Source organism: Pteropus medius, unplaced genomic scaffold, assembly GCF_902729225.1.
Source record: "Pteropus medius unplaced genomic scaffold, Ma_sr-lr_union100, whole genome shotgun sequence".
NCBI lineage: Eukaryota > Metazoa > Chordata > Mammalia > Chiroptera > Pteropodidae > Pteropus > Pteropus medius.
Genome location: NW_024349800.1, coordinates 57,349,979 through 57,356,452, shown reverse-complemented (window position 1 = coordinate 57,356,452; position 6,474 = coordinate 57,349,979). Strand labels below are relative to the sequence as shown.

The window sequence follows — 6,474 nt, the reverse complement described above, 5'->3', positions numbered from 1 at the left end:
TTCTGGCTTCCTAAACTTGGGGACTATGTATCAGAGATGACCTGCATCATCCTACCTCCAAGATGGAGATGGTAAAAAGTCCCTGTCAAGTTACTTACCACCTGGATGATTCTGGCAGGAGAACAGGGGTACTAGACATGGCTTTTTACCAATAGGGGCAGGATTAAATCTTGGATAAAGGAAACGAAAGAAGCTTGTCCAGTGGATTTATAGTTTACCAAGGATTTGGGGCAGCAATTTAAGGATTTAAACCACCCTGGGGCAGAGAGTAAGGGACAGGAATGAGAGAGGAGAGAGAAGGGGGCCACTCTTCCTTAAACACCTATCATGCATCAGGGATGATGTGAGCCCTTAATTTTATTAGGTTATTTGCTTCTCAGATGGCTCCAGAGATTAAGTGCTTTTAAAATCCACTTATGGAAGATAAAACTGAGGCTGAGAGTAGTCACATAATTTTCCTGAGTGTACGCAGTTCAGAGGGTCGTGTGGGGCAGGGGTTATAGCTGAGCATGCAATGAGTTTTAAGCAGGCATGCATCTTCCGAAAGGTCTTAGCCATAAGTTCATGTGGCGAGCAGGGCAGATATCATTGCGTCCTTTACATAAGTGAGGATAGTGGTGCTCACAGAAGTGAAGTCACTTACTCAAAAATATGTGTCTGAGGATGTGATGGAGACATGGGATGTCTGGGTGGCTAGGGAGGGAGGGGCAACGTGGGAGGCGGGACCAATGGTTGAATGGAATCTCAACCCACCCCTCCGCTGACAGAGGCCAGGCCTGAGTGCAGCTTGGGGATGGCTGGGCAGGGGGCCTCTACCAAAAGGCTAATGTTCTGAGGAACTAATTGTCATCAAAATAACGTCTTCTACAGAGACAACATTTTCTAATTTCCAAAGTGCTTTTACCCCTATTATCTCCTTTAATCCTCCACACAGCCCTACAAAGTAAGTACTTTTATGCCCATTTTGCAGATGTGGAAACTGAGGCTCCATAATTTTGCGTGACCTGCCCAAAGTGCAAGGAGATTGTGAAGCCGGGTTACCCATCTACCCAGCTTCTGGTCGTTCACACTCAAGGACAGCCCTTGACCATTGAGGCCAGTGGCCTCGGTCGCCCTTTGATTTCCAGCCGGCACCATGCACATTTTTCCCGGGTGGAGGGACTGCCCCCCTCACTTTGTAAAGCCGGTCAGTGAAGGAAAACTCTTTCCTGACGAACTCAGTGACTTGCTCGGGGTGGTTGCAAGGAGCCCGTGGGATCTTGGTTGGCTGCCCTGTGTCTGGATAACGGCTATCTAGAAATGTCTAGTTAGCTTCCTGCATGATGCCAGGGCATGGCGTCAGCCAGTCACAGCGAGAAAAACACATTTAAGCCACGTGTCCCTCTGTTCAACCCAAGTTAACAGCTGCACAGAATGTTTCGTTTCCAGTGTATCTTTTTCATTTGCTTTTTGCTGCTAGATCTAACAAGAGTAAGTTCTGAATGTAAGTGACTCATAGATTCTTTTACCTTTTGATTCATTCTTTTCAAGATTTGCCATTGAAGATCCACATTTGGTACATAAAAAAAGGCATGTCATAGAGGGTTAGAACGCAAAGACAGTGTGTGGGGGTGGGGTTGACTGACAAGATCACAGACACATTTAGCTGTGCATCTTTTTTTTTTTTTAGGTGAGGCAACCCTCGATTGACCTCACAGATTGCAAGGACCTTGTCAGCTTACAATCCTTATTTTTAAATTTTTTATGCCTACAGCACCTGGTCTCCGTAAGTGGTCTCTCATCCAAATACTAATCAGGCCCGACGCTGCTTAGCTTCCGAGATCAGACGGGACCGGGCTTGTTCAGGGTGGCACAGCCATAGACCTAGCTGTGCATCTTTGGGCAGCAATTTCCCTTCCTACTTTTCCCATCTGTGAAAGTAGAGGGAAGGGAGCTAGCAGACACGGGCACTGCTCTAAGAGAGGTACAAAATTTCATTTACTCCTCACCACCAGACCAGCCCTAGCGGGCATCACTGTACTGATGAGAAGCTGAGGCTCCGAGCCTTTGTCGGAAGTCCCATGGACAGTAATGGAGGCGAGCCGGCGAGAAATTGGGCCTGCCCAATTTTATAGCCATGTTCTCATGGGTGACACTGCAGCCTCTCCGGTTGATGTCATGTCTTGGCATCACCCACATCTACTTTCTTGCCTCTGGTTCCTCTTTCCTGACGTGGGTCAGGACTCCTTCAGCTCTGGTGGTTGTCGCTTGTCCATTGATCTCATCTCTCTCCAGCCCACCCACCACCTGGCCACCAGAGTTTCCTCCCAAGCCACAATGGGACCTTACCATCCTCCTGCTGAAGCCCTGGCTGGCTCCTAATTGACCAGGGATATGCCTCCGAGTGGCGTATTTCAAACTTCTCACTTGGCCTCTGCCGGCCTTAGAATAACACCTAACATTTGCAAGAGTAGTGCACTTTGTAAAAGAAGGCTCCCTCAGAAAATCGCACTGACAGACAGGCAGGTGAGAAAAAAAGAAAAACAAGACACTACAATAAAGCGCGAAGCGCAAGGCGTGTGTGCCGCGTGCTCCTGGGGAGGCGGAATTTCAGAGTGAGGTTTAGGCGAGCTGTCCACTGGAGGCAGACTCCTTAATGAGCAGGTTTCCTTTCTTTGGACCATTAAAATCCATACGCCTCCATCGGTTAATTGGCACGACTCAGTTCTGCCTAGTTTGGGGTGAGCAGCAAGGCTGCGCAGTCTTCAGGCCCTGGGCTGGCCAGACCACGGGCTGTGTCCCTATGACACGGGAACACCAGAGAGGAAATGTCAGGTGTCTCGTGCAGAAACACAGAAAGCAAAGCCTTCGGAAGGGAACTCTGTCCTTGTCATGCCCCCAGGTTTCCTTTGGGCCTCTGCTCTGACTGTGCGTGTGTGACTGTGTCTCGGCCACGCTGTCAGTGAGGGTGGTGAGTATGGGGACCCCTTTTTTTTCCTTATCTTCACCGATTACTTTGTCCAGCTCTCTGCTCGTTTATCACCTCTCGAAAAAGACCTTCCCTGACCCATCATCTGCAATAGCCCCGCTCTGCTTACTTTATTGTAATGTCTTTAAAAATTCCGTCTCCATAATCAACATCGCCAGCATCAGAACATACGTGTCGTGGGATCAGAATTCTGCCTGCCTCATTCCTTGGTAGGTCCCCAGCATTTAGAACAGTACCAGACACTTAGCTGATCCAGGGTGACAAATGGTAATTATTCTATATTATAGCAGATCATAAACAATTATATAAAAAGAAGAAGGAGGCTGTCATTTTCTGACTATCTACTAAATGTTCCACATATATCTTTTGCATTTAATTCTCAAGACAAAGTAAGATATAGGTAACACTACTCCCTTTTAATAGATGAGAGGAATTTGAGGCTCAGTGAACTTAAGAAACTTGCTCAAAGCCACACAGTTGCTATTTGGCTGAATGGGTGAAACTAATTTGCTTTTATACTCAAATTCCATAGGAAAAGGGACCCGACATATGCATTCTCCTGAGACAGGGGATCTGGTTTATGGAATGTGAAGAGATAGAGGGACAGGAAATAATCTCTGGTGGCCTGAAGCCTGGGAGAAAAGAGAGGGAGACATCACTCTTAGGGACAAGCTCAAACCCGGGAGACAAAGGATCTGGTTGGAGACTTATCGTGGCCCCGCACCCCCTGCTCCACCGTGGTCAGGCTTGCCCCGCAGCGCCTCCGTTCTCATCTGCAGAATGAGAGGGCAGGACTAGACTAGTTGTTTTCAGAGTGTTGTTGTTTTGTTTTTTGTTTTTGGCAGCCTCGTGAGGAAGTGGGGGTTCTGCACCCCTGCATTTAAGAACCACTGTCTGAACTGGAAAGGGCATGTTCCTGCAGGCGAATGGCCGCAGGAACGGGGAAGGGCTGGACAGTGAGGTCAGGAGTTTTTAATTGACTAAACCTCAGTTTCTTCATCTGCAAAATGGAGCTGACCAACCCCGGCTCCTTGTTCCTCATAGTGCTGTTGTGAGGCCCTAAAGGCACGAAGTGGTGAGTATGCTTGGGAAGGGGGCATGCTGGGCTCTGGGAGGCAGGAATGGTGAAGGGCAGCAGCTGCCAGAGAGTGGCTGGACAGGCATGACGTGGGCAGGGAGGCTCGGAGAATCAAGGGCTCTTTGGAGTCCTGTGAGAGAGTCCTTTCGATCAGCCCTCTTGCCTGTGAAATGGGAATTTTTATTACTGCTCTGACTGCCTCACGGACCCGTATAGGGTCTAAAGGGAAAGCTTATGAGGCATGGTGCACTGGCAACACGTATGCAGGGCTGATGGTGGCCGTGCAAGTCAGATGGACCTCGGTCTAATCCTGGCCTCACCTCTCTCTGCTGCAGCAACCTCAGATGTAAAATGGGGATGACAAAAATAACAGCTGCCACTTACTGAACGCACAACCTGTACCTAGGAACTGTACGTGTGCATGTAACCGGGCACAGCCACAACCGTGTTGCCTCAGGCTGCAGTGTGCTCGCGGCCGTCTCCTACTAACCCTGCACCCACGGGTGGGACTTTCTTAATAAAAGTGCAGCGAGATGAGTGTGCGGTTCTCCCCTTCATTGCTTATTTTCCGTGCCCTCGATGGGAAGGGTCATTAGCCTGGTAACTCATCAGTGTGAGGGGTTGGTCAATATTAGCAGGGAGACAAATTCTGGATGCTTCCCTCTGAAGAGTCTGGAATATCAGAGCTGGTTTTAAGGGGGACCTTTCAGCAGGGTAGGGGCAGGTAGGGCACATCTAGAAACTGGGCTTCAGTGCTCCTTGGTTATGGGGAGCTGTGGTCCCCTTTGTAGATGGAGCCAACACTGCACATCTTTGTGGCCTTGACTTTAGAAGAGCTGCAGGAGACGGAGGGTGTTTGGAGGAGGGGCCCAGCCAGGGAGGGCAGAGGAGTCTCTGTGCGGGCTGTGAGGTGACCCAGTGTTTGTAGGTGAGACTGTCTTAAGAGATATCTTACTAATTCCCTCTGAGGACATCTCTTGACCTACAAGTGGCCTGTTTCCCTTTTATTCCTCTGACCTACTGAGGACAGATGGCTATGTCCCTAAGCCATAAGATACTTGAGGCCAGCCTACTACAGTCAGACTTTCTACTAAATGGGGAGGTAAACATAGAAAACCATACTGCCTCTTGGGAACTGTCTCAAGGAGCTCTTCTCAACTTAAAATATGGCTTTGAGAAAATGAGGCCTGGAGAACTTTGAACTTAATGGAAGGCAATTCTCTGCTTTGTACTCAACACTCGGATTGTGTGTCAGTGTCCTGTGGGAGGCCCACCTCTTCTTTGGATGAATGACTTGGGGATGCCCACTCTTTTCAGGAGAGACCCTTCCTATCCTTGGAGGAATGGCCTTAGGGACCCCTACAGGGTAATCCTCAGAATACAACCTGGCCACATCCACTTTCAAAGTGGGTGGGTCCCCTTTTTACTAGTTAATCATCACCAAGTGCCCATAAATCTGGTTGGCCTGGGACAGTCCTATTTTATGCCTGTTGCCCTGGTGTAGTTATTGACAGCTCCCTTTTTTACTCCCAAGTGTCCTATTTTGGATGATAAATGATGTGGTCACCCTAATTATCATTATTGTGATCAGCGCGCTTCCTGCCCCTCAGTGCCTAGCTGGTACTTCCCTGGAGGAAGATTTCCTGCCGTGCTAACGCCAGCGGATCTTCCCTTCCAGACATCCGACTGCTCGAGTGCTTAGGTGTCTTCCCTGCCCCAATCCCGCTCTGTGCATTACTAGTCGTTCTCCATTTCATTCATTCAAGGGGTATTTCATGCCCACCTACAGTGACACAGGGGGTTTTACGGATGGGAGAGAGAGGAGCATGGATGACGTCAGTGCTCGCGATGGTGGTAAAATGCCCATGGATTGTGGGTACCTGAGGGCCATCTTTCCTTGCCTCCTCTGCAGCAAGGCCTGGCATCGATGTCCCCATCCTGATGGCCTTAGTGAATGTTGATTGGTTGGATTGCACCTCAGTCTGGTTCTTTTTTGGTCACTGTGGCTCTGGGTCACAGATTCATGGGACAGTCTGGTTCCAGCCTTGTTAGTGTGGCTAGACTGATGACCGTCTGCTGTAAGAGGCTTCCAAACTATCTAAACCCATGCCCTTCCTTCCAGGTAAGCACTGAGCGCACTGGCCTCCAGAAGGGCCACATGCCACCTCTCTGCAGCGCAGCCTGCCCCACAGAACTGGACTGAGGCAGATCTCAGGGGAATGGTCTCTTCACGTGGGATCGTTCTGCATAATTTTATAAAGCTGTTTACCAGACTGTGTGCCCAGAAGGCAAGAAGTGTGCCCCGCTTCTTCAGAGAAGTCCCATAATATATGTTCACACCAGTCTATTAAATTCGTAAATACCACATTCTTATTTTTAGGCGTATTTAAGTAGATCTTCTCTGAATATAGATTTTGCGGTCGATCGC

The 6,474-nt window shown here is 49.1% G+C and overlaps 1 pseudogene; it reads right to left on the bottom strand.

The window, feature by feature from the left end:
- Positions 1 to 1,744: 1,744 nt before the first annotated feature.
- LOC120622605 (uncharacterized) lies at positions 1,745 to 1,863 on the bottom strand (annotated as a pseudogene).
- Between the last annotated feature and the right edge of the window lie 4,611 nt (positions 1,864 to 6,474).